The following is a 12,587-nucleotide window of genomic DNA, read 5'->3' on the forward strand; positions in this document are numbered from 1 at the left end:
ACCCTCCTGGAGGACCAACACATCCCTCCACGGAGGGGATTCAGGTTGGCTCCCCGAGGAAATCTTCCTGTCCCGAAGGCTGACCCTCAGTCACCCCATGTGTCTGGCTCATGGCCCATGAACCCAGCAGGATCCACTCACCTATGCTGGTCAATGCCAGGGGACCCGCCTGAGAGAAGAGCTCACTGAAAGAATCAAGGGAAGAACAATGGTTCAGGAAGGAACCAGCAACCTGACCCGCCCCCAGAAAAGCAGAGTGCCAACACCAAGCCCGCACAGAGAGCCTGGGCTGCCTCACAGAGGAGTATAGGGACAGGGTTGGGCCCCCCAGATATCCTTCAGGGCCTCCAGGTCTCCAGCCAAAAATACAGGGGCTCTCCTGGAGACCTCAGGATCCCAGCATCCTCTTCCAAAATTCTAAACTAGGCCAGTCCTCAGCATAATCCTTTTGAGAATGATTTTTAAGTCATCACCTCTCTTCAGGACAATATAAGGTTCTCATCATCGACCCAACCTAGGGCACATCCCTCCCTGTGCATGCATCCACTGGGACCCGGATGTGCTCACCACAGCTCAGTGCAGGAGACCAGGGCGTTGGGAAGGGCCTGAGCTTCAGCACACTGGGGGCTGGGGACCTGGCTGATGGATACTAGCCCAGGGCCAGGGGGTCTTCCTCTGGGCTCACCATCTGGTGAGATAGCTGGAGGACGGGTCCAAACAGGGCCTCACCCTGCAATGCGGGGAAGAGAGTGGGGAGTGCCGGCTCACACATGCTCTCCCTCCATGTACCCATGTGATGGGATCCATGTGGCACACTGACCTGTTATGGATGCGGGGGACCCTTGGCCCTCCCTGCTACCGAACCCTGGAAGGAAGGGGCAGGTGGTTCACTGCGCTCAAGCAAGAACACCTGGGCTGTGCCCTACTGCAGGCCCCAAGAGCACCTCCACTGCCCATGCCGGCTCCCCTGAACAACCCCAGGGCCGCACAAGGACCCCTCGGCACAGGCCAGGGCTATCAACCAGCTCATAAGCAATCAAGGAGGCTAGCCCGGATGCCACGAACTGCTGCAGACCTGGCAGTCACATAGCCTGCGCCTGGGAATGGAGAGGGTCCACTCAGACGCCCTCTATAAGCACGCTGGAAATCGCATCCTGGGGCCCCAGGGCCACGTGCTTTCTCTGGTGGGTCCCCATTCATGCACCACATACCACCCAAACACTCTCCCCATTCTCAGCCAATCAGGGGACACATGATGTCCTCTCCTTTCCCTGGGCTCAAGATCTCGCTTCCCTGGAGGTGAACCCATGGCTCAGAAGCAGCCTGGACAGCAAATTGGTGGGACGGGACCCTCAACAGTGGGCCTTTTACCACAGGATGCCTGCCACCCTTCCGGCCACTCCACCTCTGGGTAGGATGAACTCCAGAGGCAGGCGGGCTGCACCCTTGGCCCAAAGTCCACAATTCCCAGGGCCAACCACCAGGTGCGGGCCAGAGCTCAGCCTTGACCCAACCCCATTGAAGCCACGCTGCCCACACCAGGCTCAAGGAGGCACCAGTGGGACAGCCCATTGCACAACAGGGTTGGTCCCATCAGGGCAATGGATGGCGCCTGACCCTTGAATCTTGGCCTGAATCCATAAACTCGATCACCCACACCCTGCTGCCGTCCCACCACCCCCAGCAAGCCTCAAGGATGGAGAGTTCCTGCTTAACACCTGTGGCCTCCGGAGATCCTGTGGAACCCCTCATGTTGCCTGGGAGTCCTCAAGCCCTCACCCGTGCACCGAGTCTCAGCTAGAAGTTGTACTGCATTGGGTTGAATGGACCCTTTCCTGCCTGGACCACCGTCACCCCTGCACAGCTTCAGGGAAGGCATCCTTCTTGGAACCAGTTTCTATGGGAGACACCCTCCTGGAGAAACCATCCCTCCCAGTGGGGATTCAGGTCAGCTCCCTGAGGAAACCCACATGGCCTAAAGGTGACCTCCGGCAACAGTACGCACCCTGGCTCATGGACCAGGATGCCAGCAGGATGTACTCACCTATGCCCATCAAGACCAGGGGAACCACCTGGGCAGAAGAGCTCACTGAAAGACACAGGGGAGAACGGGTACTCAGGGACAAGCTGACAATATGCCGCGTCCCCGGAGAACCGGAAGGCCAACACCAAGCCCACACAGTGAAAGTGGGTTGCCTCATGGACAAGCGCAGAGACAGCATTCAGCAGCCCTGAGACGCCCTTCAGGGTCTCAAGGACTCCAGCCAAAAATAGAGTGGCCTGGCTGGGGATCTCAGGATCCGAGCATCGTCTTCCAAAATTCTAACCTAGGCCAGGCCTCAGCATAATCCTTTTGAGAATGATTTTTAAGTCATCACCTCTCTTCAGGACAATATAAGGTTCTCATCATCGACCCAACCCAGGGCACATCCCTCCCCGCCCATGCATCCAGCAGTACCCGAATGGGCTCACCAAGCTCAGTGCAGGAGACTAGGGCAACAGGAAGGGCCTGAGCTTCAGCACACCAGGGGCTGGATGCCAGGCTGGCGGACACTGACATGGGGCCAGTGGCCCCAATACAAGTCCTCCTCCAGGGCCACCATCTGGGGGGACAGGAGGAGGACATGTGTCCAAGCAGGGGCTCATGTGGGAAAGGAAGCAAGGGGTGCCTGCTCACACATGCTCTCCCTCCATGGACCCATGTGATGGGATCCATGTGAAACAGTGACCACATGGGCCGAATCGCCCACCACTCTTCGGGGTCGGAGAGACCCTGTGAGGCCCCTGTGGTGCCCCAGAGCCCTTGTGGCCCCCCTCATGTGGCCTGGCCATCCTAGAGGCCTAACCCAACCACCGAGTCTCTGCTGGGCGATGCCCTGCCTGGGGCTGAGGGAACCCTTTCTTGCCTGCACAACTGGCAACCCTGCAGGGCTTCAGAGAAGGTATCTTAATTGGCTCAGATTCACAAGGAAGCTGCCCTCCTGGAGAACCCATCCCAGGTGGGGATTCAGGTCGCCTCCTGAGGAAACCCTCATGGCTCAAATGCTGACCCTCGGCAACCCTATGGTCTGGCTCACGGCCCATGACCCAAGCAGGAGACACTCACCTATGCCGGTCCATGCCAGGGATTCTGCTGGGCGAAAGAGCTTACTGAAAGACACAGGGGAGAACAGGGGCTCAGGAAGGAGCAGCCAAAATGTCCCGCCTCCAGGAAAGCAGAGCGCGTACACCAAGCACACACAGGGAGCTTGGGCTGCCTCACGGGGGAGTGAAGAGACAGGATTGGGACCCCATGAGGTGCCCTTCAGGGCTTCCAGGTCTCCACCACAAATTACAGTGGCCCTGCCAGGGACCTCATTGATTTCCAGTGTCCTCTTCCAAAATTGTCACCTAGGGTGGGCCTCAGCATAATCCTATTGAGCATGATTTTTAAGTCATCACCTTTCTTCAGGACAATATAAGGTTCTCATCATTGACCCAATCCAGGGCACATTCCTCCCCATGCATGCATCCAGCAGGACCTGGATGTTCTCACCACAGCTCAGTGAAGGAGACCAGGGCACCAGGAAGGGCACGAGCTTCAGTGCACCAGGGTCTGGCATCTGGCTGATGGACTTTAGCTTGGGGCCAGGGGACCCAAGAAGAGTCTTCCTCCAGGTTCACTATCTGGAGGGACGGGGGTCAGGTGTCCAAACAGGGCCTCACATCTCCATGGGGGAAAGGGAGCAAGGGGTGTCGGCTCACACATGCTCTCCCTCCATGGACCATGTGATTTGATCCATATGAAGAAGTGATGGTAATGGATCCAGGGAACTCTTGGCTCTCCCCGCCACCGAACCCTACAAGCCTGACCACATGGGCCAGATCGCCCACCTCTCTGCGGGAACAGAGAGACCCCACATAATCCCCATGGCACCCTGGAGCCCTTGTTGCCCCACTCATGTGACCTGGGCAGTCCTCGAGGTCAGATGCAGGCACCGAATGTCAGCAGGGAGCTGCCCCACATGAGACTGAAGGAAACCTTTCCAGCCTGGACCACCATCACCCCTGCAGGGCTTCAGTGAAGGTGTCCTCCTGGAGTCAGAATCCCCAGGAAGCCACCCTCCTAGAGGACTAACAAATCCCTCCCCGGTGGGGATTCAGGTTGGCTCCCCGAGGAAACCTTCCTGTCCTGAAGGCTGACCCTCAGTCAACCCATGTGTCTGGCTCATGGCCCATGAACCCAGCAGGATCCACTCACCTATGCTGGTCAATGCCAGGGGACCCGCCTGAGAGAAGAGCTCACTGAAAGAATCAAGGGGAGAACAATGGTTCAGGAAGGAACCACCAACCTGACCCGCCCCCAGAAAACCAGAGTGCCAACACCAAGCCCGCACAGAGGGCCTGGGCTGCCTCACAGAGGAGTATAGGGACAGGGTTGGGCCCCCCAGATACCCTTCAGGGCCTCCAGGTCTCCAGCCAAAAATAAAGGGGCTCTCCTGGGGACCTCGGGATCCCAGCATCCTCTTCCAAAATTCTAACCTAGGCCGGGCCTCAGCATAATCCTTTTGAGAATGATTTTTAAGTCATCACCTCTCTTCAGGACAATATAAGGTTCTCATCATCGACCCAACCCAGGGCACATCCCTCCCCGCCCATGCATCCAGCAGTACCCGAATGGGCTCACCAAGCTCAGTGCAGGAGACTAGGGCAACAGGAAGGGCCTGAGCTTCAGCACACCAGGGGCTGGATGCCGGGCTGATGGACACTGATGTGGGGCCAGTGACCCCAATACAAGTCCTCCTCCAGGGCCTCCATCTGGGGGGACAGGAGGAGGACATGTGTCCAAGCAGGGGCTCATGTGGGAAAGGAAGCAAGGGGTGCCTGCTCACACATGCTCTCCCTCCATGGACCCATGTGATGGGATCCACGTGAAACAGTGACCACATGGGCCGAATCGCCCACCACTCTTCGGGGTCGGAGAGACCCTGCGAGGACCCTGTTGTGCCCCAGAGCCCTTGCGGCCCCCCTCATGTGGCCTGGTCATCCTAGAGGCCTAACCCAACCACCGAGTCTCTGCTGGGCGATGCCCTGCCTGGGGCTGAGGGAACCCTTTCTTGCCTGCACAACTAGCAACCCTGCAGGGCTTCAGAGAAGGCATCCTACTTGGCTCAGATTCACAAGGAAGCTGCCCTCCTGGAGAACCCATCCCAGGTGGGGATTCAGGTCGCCTCCTGAGGAAACCCTCATGGCTCAAATGCTGACCCTCGGCAACCCTATGGTCTGGCTCATGGCCCATGACCCAAGCAGGAGACACTCACCTATGCCAATCAATGCCAGGGAGTCTGCTGGGCAAAAGAGCTCACTGAAAGACACAGGGGAGAACAGGGGCTCAGGAAGGAGCAGCCAAAATGTCCCGCCTCCAGGAAAGCAGAGTGCCGACACCAAGCCTACACAGGGAGCTTGGGCTGCCTCACAGGGGAGTGAAGAGACAGGGTTGGGCCCCCACGAGGTGCCCTTCAGGGCTTCCAGGTCTCCACCCCAAATTATAGCGGCCCTGCCAGGGACCTCATTGATTTCCAGTGTCCTCTTCCAAAATTGTCACCTAGGGTGGGCCTCAGCATAATCCTTTTGAGAATGATTTTTAAGTCATCACCTCTCTTCAGGACAATATAAGGTTCTCATCATCGACCCAACCCAGGGCACCTTCCTCCCCGCCCAAGCATCCAGCAGTACCCAAATGGGCTCACCAAGCTCAGTGCAGGAAACTAGGGCACCAGGAAGGGCATGCGCTTCAGCACACCAGGGGCTGGACACCAGGCTGACGGATACTGGCCCAGGGCCATTGGGCCCAACACAATTCTTCCTCCCATTTCACGGTCTAGGGGAACAGGAGTAGGACAGCTGTCCAAACACAACCTCACTCCTGTATGTGAGCAGAAGGTGGGGTGTGGCAGTTCAAGTATGCTTGCCCTCCATGGACCCATGTGATCGTCTGCATGTGGAACACTGGCCCATCACGGACACAGGGTACCCAGTGCTCTCTTAGCCACAGAACTCTGGAAGGACAGGGCAGGTTGGTCACTGGGCCCCTGCTGGCTCCCCCACAAAACCCGGGGTCACCCCAGGACTACTAGGCACAGGCCAGGGCCACCAACTCATTCGCAGGAAACCAAGGAAGCTGGCCTAGATGTCAGATGCCGCTACAGCCCTGGCAGTCACATAGCCTATCTCTGTGCATAGTGGGTGCCCACCCAGATGCCCTATCCCAGCACATAATGGAAATTGCAACCTGGGGTCTAAGGGCCACAGTTTTCTCTGGTGGGTCTGCATCCATGCCCCACACACCTCCTGAACACAGAGCAGGGCTACAATCAGCTAATCAGGGGACACACGCCATCTTCTCCTGTCCCTGGGCCCAAGATCCGCTACCCTGGAGGTGACCCTATGACTCAGAAGCAGCATGGGCAGCATATTCCAAGGACAAGACCCTAGATAACAGGCCTTGCAACCTCAGGAGGCAACCATTCCCGACACTTGCTCCTTGGGAAGGGATGACTTCCAGCCACGGGGAAGGGGGGACTTCCAGGGGGAGCAGGCTGACCCCTTGGCCCAAAGCCAACGAGTCCATGGCCAGACCTCAGCACCACCAGGCACCGGCCAGAGTCCAGCCTTGACCCAAACATAGGGAAACAGCACCGCCCTGCTCAAGGCTCGATGAGGCCCATAGAATTGCTCATTACTCAACAGGGTCTGTCCCATTCAGGGCCATACATTGGGCGCAATCCTTAAATCTCCACAGCTCGACTCCATCGGCCCTATCATCCATCTTTCTCCATGAATGGAGAGCTCCTATGTGACCCCCATGGTGTCCCAGAGCCCCTGTTGGCCCCTCAGGTGGCCTGGGCAGTCCTCAAGGCCAGACTCGAACACCTAGACTCAGCTGGGAGCTACTATGTGTGAGACTGAAGGAACCCTCTCCTGCCTGGACCACCGTCATCCCTGCAGGGCTCCAGGGAAGGCATCCCCCTTGGGTCCGATTTCTCAGGAAGCCACCCTCCTGGAGGACCAACCTATCCCTCCCCGGTGGGGATTCAGGTTCGCTCCCTGAGGAAACTCTCCTGTCCCGAAGGCTGACCCTCAGTGACTCTACCCAGCCTGGCCCATGGCCCACGATGGCAGCAGGATCCACTCACCTATGCTGGTGAATGCCAGGGTGCCCCGCCTGGGTTGAAGAGCTCACTGAAAGACACAAGTGGAGAAGGGGGGCACAAGGAGGAGCTGTCCACGTGCCCCGCCCCAAGGAACTGGACCACCAACAGCAAGCCCACACAGGGAGGCTGGGCTGCCTCACGGAGGAGCACAGAGAAAGGGCTGGGCCCCCCAGATGCCCTTCAGGGCCTCCAGGGCTCCAGCCCAAAATAAATAAATAAAGTCCCCTACTGGGACTTCGGGATCCCAGCATCTTCTTCCAAATTCTCACCTAGGCTGGGCCTCAGCGTAATCCTATTGAGCATGATATTTAAGTCATCACCTCTCTTCAGGATAATATAAGGTTCTCATCATTGACCCAAACCAGGGCACCCCCCGCCCCATGCATGCATCCAGAGGGACCCGGATGTGCTCACCTCAGCTCAGTGTAGGAAACCAGGACAACAGGTAGGTCCCGAGCTTCAGCACACCAGGGTGGGCACCTGGCTGATGGCCACTGGCCTGGGTCCATTGGGCCCAATGCAAGTTTTCCTCCAGGCTCACCATCTAGGGGGACAGGAAGAGGACATGTGTCCAAACAGAGCCTCATACTTCCATGTGGGGAAGGGGTAAGGGATACCCATGTGATGGGGTCCATGAGGAACACTGACCTAGCATGGACGTGGGGCACGTTTGGCCTTCCCTGTCAGCAAACCCTGAAAACACAGGGTAGGTGGGTCACTGGGTTCAGGCAAGAAACCTGGGCTGCACCCTACTGAAGGCCTTGATAGCATCTCCACTGTCCATGCTGGCTGCCCCACATGATCCCAGAGCCACTCCGGGACCACAGGGCACAGGCCAGGGGAACCAATCAGCTCATGGCCAACCAAGGAGAATGGCCCAGAAACCATGTGCCGCTGTGGAGATGGAAGTTGCATAGCCTGCCCCAGGGCGTGGTGGGCACCTGCCTAGGTGCTATTTGCAAGCCACACCTGAAATCGAAGCCTGGAGTCCCCGGGCCATGTGCTTTCTCTGGCGGGTCCCTATCCATGCCCCGCACATGTCCCAAACACAGAGTCAGGCCACCCTTGGCCAACCGTGGGCTACATAGTGTCCTCTTTTTTCTTAGCCCCAAGACTCTGCCACCCTGGAGGTGACCCCATGGCTCAGAAGCAGCCTGGGTGGTAAATTCCTGGGACAGGACCATCAACAGCAGGTCTTTCCACCTCAGGATCCAGCCAATCACCAACAGGCAAGGGGTGACCTCCAGCAGGACAGGGCTGCCGAATGGACCAACGCCCACAAGAACCTGGGCTGGCCAGCAGCATCACCAGGCGCTGGCCAGAGCTCAGCCTTGACCCAAACCCAGGGAAACAGCCCCGCCCCCCACCAGGCTCAAAGAGGCCCCACTGAGATGGCCCACTACTCAACATGGTCGGTCGCATTTAGGGCCACGGTTGGGATGCGATCCTTGAATCTCTGCAGCCTGACCCCATGGGCTCATTCGAGCACCCCACTCCAGGGAAAGAGAGCTCTCGTGTGACCCCTGTGGCACCCCAGAGCCCCTGTGGCCTCCTTCATGTGGCCTGGGCCATCCTTGAGGCCAGACTCGCACACTGAGTCTCAGCTGGGAGCTGCCCTCCACGGGACTGAGGGGACCCTTTCCTGTCTGGACGACTGTTACCCCTGTAAGGCTTCAGGGAAGGCATTGTCTTGGGTCTGATTCCCAAGGAAGCCAGCCTCCTGGAGAAACTGTCCCAACCTGGTGGGGATTCAGGTCGGCTCCCTGAGGAAACCCACGTGGCCTAAAGAGTGACCTTTGGTGACCCTACGCAGCTTGGCTCATGGCCCATGATGCCAGCAGAATCCACTCACCTATGCGCATCAGTGTCAGGGAGCCCACCTGGGCTGAAGAGCTCACTGAAAGACAGAAGACACAAAGGGAGAACAGGGGCTCAGGAAGGACCCAGCAAGCTGCCCTACCACAGGGAACCAGAGTGCAGACACCAAGCCCACAAAGGGAGCCTGGGCTGCCTCACATGTAATGTGGAGACAGGGTAGAGTCCCCCCCGAGATGCTGTTCAGGGCCCGCAGGTCTCCAGTCCAAAATACAGTGCCCATGACTGGGACCTAGAAATCCCAGCATCCTCTTCCAAAATTCTCACCTAGGCTGGGCCTCAGCGTAATCCTATTGAGCATGATTTTTAAGTCATCACCTCTCTTCAGACAATATAAGTTTCTCATCATCGACCCAACCCAGGACACCACCACCCCCCAACGCATGCATGCATCCATTGGGACCCAGATGTGCTCACCACAGCTCAGTGCAGGAGACCAGGGCATCAGGAAGGGCCTGAGCTTCAGCTTTCCAGGGGCTAAGCACCTGGCTGAGGGACATTTGCCCGGGGCCAGTGGGCCCAGTGCAATTCTTCCTCCAGGGTCAGCATCTGGAGGGGTGGGGGACAGGTGTCCAAACAGGGCCTTGTGCCTCCATAGGGCAAAGTGGGTAGGGTGTGCTGGCTCACACATGCTCTCCCACCATGGACTCATGAGATGAGATCCATGTAAAACAGTGACGGTCATGCACATGAGGAACCCTTGGCCCTCCCTGCCACTCAACCCTGGAAGGATAGGGCAGGCGGGTCATGGGATTCCAGCAAGACGCCCAGGCTGCACCCTACTGTAGGACCCTGGAGCACCTCCACTGCCCACGCCAGCTCCCCCACATGACTCTGGGCTGCAATGAGACCACTAGGCAGGGCCTGGGCCACCAACCAGCTCATGGCAAACCAAGGAGGCTGGCCTGGACCCCATGTGCCACTGCAGACCTGGCAGTCACATAACCTGCCACTGGGCATGGAATGCACCCATCCATGCACCCTTTATAAGCTCACACCAGAAATACCATCCTGGGGCCCCAGGGCCACGTGCCTTCTCTGGTGGGTCCCCATTCAGGCACCGCATACCTCCCAAACACAGAGCTGGGCCACGCTTGGCCAATCAGGGGCCACATAATGTCCTCTCCTTTCCTTTGGCCAAAGACCCTGTCACCCTGGAGGTGACCCCATGACTCAGAACCAGCCTGCGCAGCAAATTGCCAGCACAGGATCCTTGACCGTGGGTCTCCCACCACAGGATGCCACCCTTCCGGCCACTCCACTTCAGGTAGGAGTGACCTCAAGCGGGACGCAGGCTGCACCCTTGGCCCAAAGCCCATGATTCCCAGGGCCAACCACAAGGTGACAGGCAGAGCTCAGCCTTGACCCAACCCCATTGAGGCAGCGCCACCCCGACCAGGCTCAAGGTGCCACCACCGGGATGGCCATTGCTCAACAGGGTCGGTCCCATTCAGGGCCATGGGTGGTTCCCGACCCTTGAATGTTCACGGCCTGACTCCGTAAGCCAGATCACCCACACCCAACCCCTCTGCAAGCCTCGGGGACAGAGGGCTCCCGTATAAGACTCCTGGCCACGGAGACCCTGTGGATGCCCTCATGTGGCCTGGGCAGTCCTCCGGGACTCACCTGTGCACCAAGTCTCAGCTAGGATCTGCACTGCGTTGGGTTGAAAGAACCCTCTCTTGCCTGGACCTCTGTTACCCCTGCAAGGTTTCAGGGAAGGTGTCCTTCTTGGGACTGATTTCCAAGGAAACCTGCTTCCCAGAGAAACCATTCATCCCTGGTGGGGATTCAGGTCGGCTCCCTTAGGAAACCCTCATGACCCGAAAGGTGACGCTCAGGGACCCCACCCCGGCCTGGCTCATGGCCCATGACCCCAGCAGGATTCATTCACCCGAGACCCCGCCACCACAGAGGTGACGCCATAGCTCAGAAGCAGCCAAGACAGCAAATTTCTGAGACAGGGTCTTCCACAGCAGGCCTTCCCACCTCAGGAGGACATGCTTCTCACCACCTGTCCACAATGAAGGGGTGACCCCAATGGGACATGGGCTGTACCCATGTCCCAAAGCCCACCAATCCCAGCGCAGGATTGCACCACCATCAGGTGCCGGCCAGAGCTAGTCTCGACTCACCCTTAGGAAACAGTGCCACCCCACACTTGGCTCAAAGAGGCACCACTGGGATGGCCCATAACTTATTAGGGTTTGTCCCATTCAGGGCCATGGGTTTGGTGCAATCCTTGAAAATCCACGACCTGACCTCATGGGCTGAATTACACACACCTCTCCAAGGTTGAAGAGCCCCTGCAAGAACCCCTTGGTGCCCCAGAGCCCTTGTGGCCCCCCTCATGTGGCCTGGCCATCCTAGAGGCCTGACCTGAGCACTGAGTCTCAGTGGGGCACTGCCCTGCATGAGGTTGAGAAAACCCTTTACTGCCTGGACCACTGCAACCCCTGCAGGGCTTCAGGGAAGGTATCTTCCTTGGGTATGATTTCCAAGGAAGCCACTATTCTGGAGAACCCATCCCAGGTGGGCATTCGGGTCAGCTCCTGAGGAAATTCTTATGGCTGAAGGCTGATGCTTGGTGACCCCACACAGCCTGGCTCATAGGCCATTACCCCAGCAGGATCCATTCACCTATGCTGGTCACTGCCAGGGAGGCTGCTGGGCAGAAGAGCTCACTGAAAGACACAGGGGAGATTGGGGGCTCAGAAAGGAGCCGCCAAAATGCCCCCCCCCCCCGGGTAACAAGAGTGCCAACACCAAGCCTACATAGTGAGCCTGGGCTGCCTCACGGAGGAGCGCAGAGACAGGGTTGGGCACCCTCCAGATGCCCTCAGAGCCTCCAGGTCTCCAGCCCAAAATACAGTAGTCCTGCTGGGGAAGTCATAACTCCAGCATCGTCTTCCAAAATTCTAACCTAGGCCAGGCCTCAGCATAATCCTTTTGAGCATGATTTTTAAGTCAGCACCTCTCTTCAGACAATATAAGGTTCTCATCATTAACCCAACCCAGGGCACCCCCCTGCCCACGCATGCATCTAGTGGGACCTGGATGTGCTCACCACAGCTCAATGCAGGAGACGAGGGCACCAGGAAGGGCCCCATCTTCAGTGCACCAGGGGATGGGCCCCTGGCTGACAGACGCTGGCCTGGGGCCAATGGGTCCAATGCAAGTCTTCCTCAAGGCTCAACATCTGGGGAAACAGGAGTAGGACAGGCATCCAAACACAACCTCACCCCTCCATGGAGGCAGAAGGTGGGGTGTGGCGGCTCAGGGATGCTCGCCCTCCATGGACCCATGTGATGGGATCCATGTGGAACACTGGCCTGTCACAGACGCACGGCACCCTGTGCTCTCTCAGCCACCAGTCCTTGAAAGGACAGGGAAGGCATCCTCCTTGGGTCCAATTTCCAAGGAAGCCGCTCTCCTTGAGAATCAACTCTTCCATCCCTGGTGGGCATTCAAGTGTGCTCCCTGAGGAAACCCTCCTGTCCTGAAGGCTGACGCTCAGTG

At 58.2% G+C, this 12,587-nt stretch overlaps 1 long non-coding RNA gene and 8 other non-coding genes across 27 annotated transcripts in view; all 9 read right to left on the reverse strand.

Annotated features, from left to right (window-relative positions):
• The window catches only part of LOC103784572 (uncharacterized), a 40,596-nt gene that overhangs the window by 11,032 nt on the left and 16,977 nt on the right, over positions 1-12,587 (reverse strand). For 12 of the 19 annotated variants that reach the window (XR_008621154.2, XR_008621151.2, XR_008621153.2 and 9 more), the window contains 15 exons: positions 12,136-12,267; positions 9,486-9,617; positions 9,046-9,090; positions 7,608-7,737; positions 7,176-7,221; positions 5,730-5,860; positions 5,301-5,344; positions 4,667-4,797; positions 4,241-4,284; positions 3,536-3,666; positions 3,107-3,150; positions 2,473-2,603; positions 2,045-2,089; positions 568-730; positions 142-185 (listed from right to left, as the gene is read on the reverse strand). This is a non-coding gene — a long non-coding RNA (uncharacterized LOC103784572). Of the gene's footprint in view, positions 1-141; positions 186-567; positions 731-2,044; positions 2,090-2,472; positions 2,604-3,106; positions 3,151-3,535; positions 3,667-4,240; positions 4,285-4,666; positions 4,798-5,300; positions 5,345-5,729; positions 5,906-7,175; positions 7,222-7,607; positions 7,738-9,045; positions 9,091-9,485; positions 9,618-10,694; positions 10,772-12,135; positions 12,268-12,587 lie in introns of all 19 variants that reach the window. The other 7 variants (XR_008621150.2, XR_008621156.2, XR_008621158.2 and 4 more) reach the window with 7 other exon arrangements.
• On the reverse strand, positions 430-511 carry LOC112437287 (small nucleolar RNA SNORD115). Its single transcript, XR_003025921.3, has one exon. It is a non-coding gene; the product is annotated as a small nucleolar RNA SNORD115 (small nucleolar RNA).
• Positions 2,335-2,416, reverse strand: LOC117976145 (small nucleolar RNA SNORD115). Its single transcript, XR_004666736.1, has one exon. It is a non-coding gene; the product is annotated as a small nucleolar RNA SNORD115 (small nucleolar RNA).
• Positions 3,398-3,479, reverse strand: LOC117976144 (small nucleolar RNA SNORD115). The gene has a single exon (XR_004666735.1). It is a non-coding gene; the product is annotated as a small nucleolar RNA SNORD115 (small nucleolar RNA).
• LOC112437279 (small nucleolar RNA SNORD115) lies at positions 4,529-4,610 on the reverse strand. Its single transcript, XR_003025914.2, has one exon. It is a non-coding gene; the product is annotated as a small nucleolar RNA SNORD115 (small nucleolar RNA).
• LOC112437275 (small nucleolar RNA SNORD115) lies at positions 5,592-5,673 on the reverse strand. The gene has a single exon (XR_003025910.1). It is a non-coding gene; the product is annotated as a small nucleolar RNA SNORD115 (small nucleolar RNA).
• On the reverse strand, positions 7,470-7,551 carry LOC112437259 (small nucleolar RNA SNORD115). Its single transcript, XR_003025895.1, has one exon. It is a non-coding gene; the product is annotated as a small nucleolar RNA SNORD115 (small nucleolar RNA).
• LOC112437271 (small nucleolar RNA SNORD115) lies at positions 9,343-9,423 on the reverse strand. The gene has a single exon (XR_003025907.1). It is a non-coding gene; the product is annotated as a small nucleolar RNA SNORD115 (small nucleolar RNA).
• On the reverse strand, positions 11,999-12,079 carry LOC112437288 (small nucleolar RNA SNORD115). The gene has a single exon (XR_003025922.1). It is a non-coding gene; the product is annotated as a small nucleolar RNA SNORD115 (small nucleolar RNA).

This window comes from Pan paniscus, chromosome 16, assembly GCF_029289425.2.
Source record: "Pan paniscus chromosome 16, NHGRI_mPanPan1-v2.0_pri, whole genome shotgun sequence".
Lineage (NCBI taxonomy): Eukaryota > Metazoa > Chordata > Mammalia > Primates > Hominidae > Pan > Pan paniscus.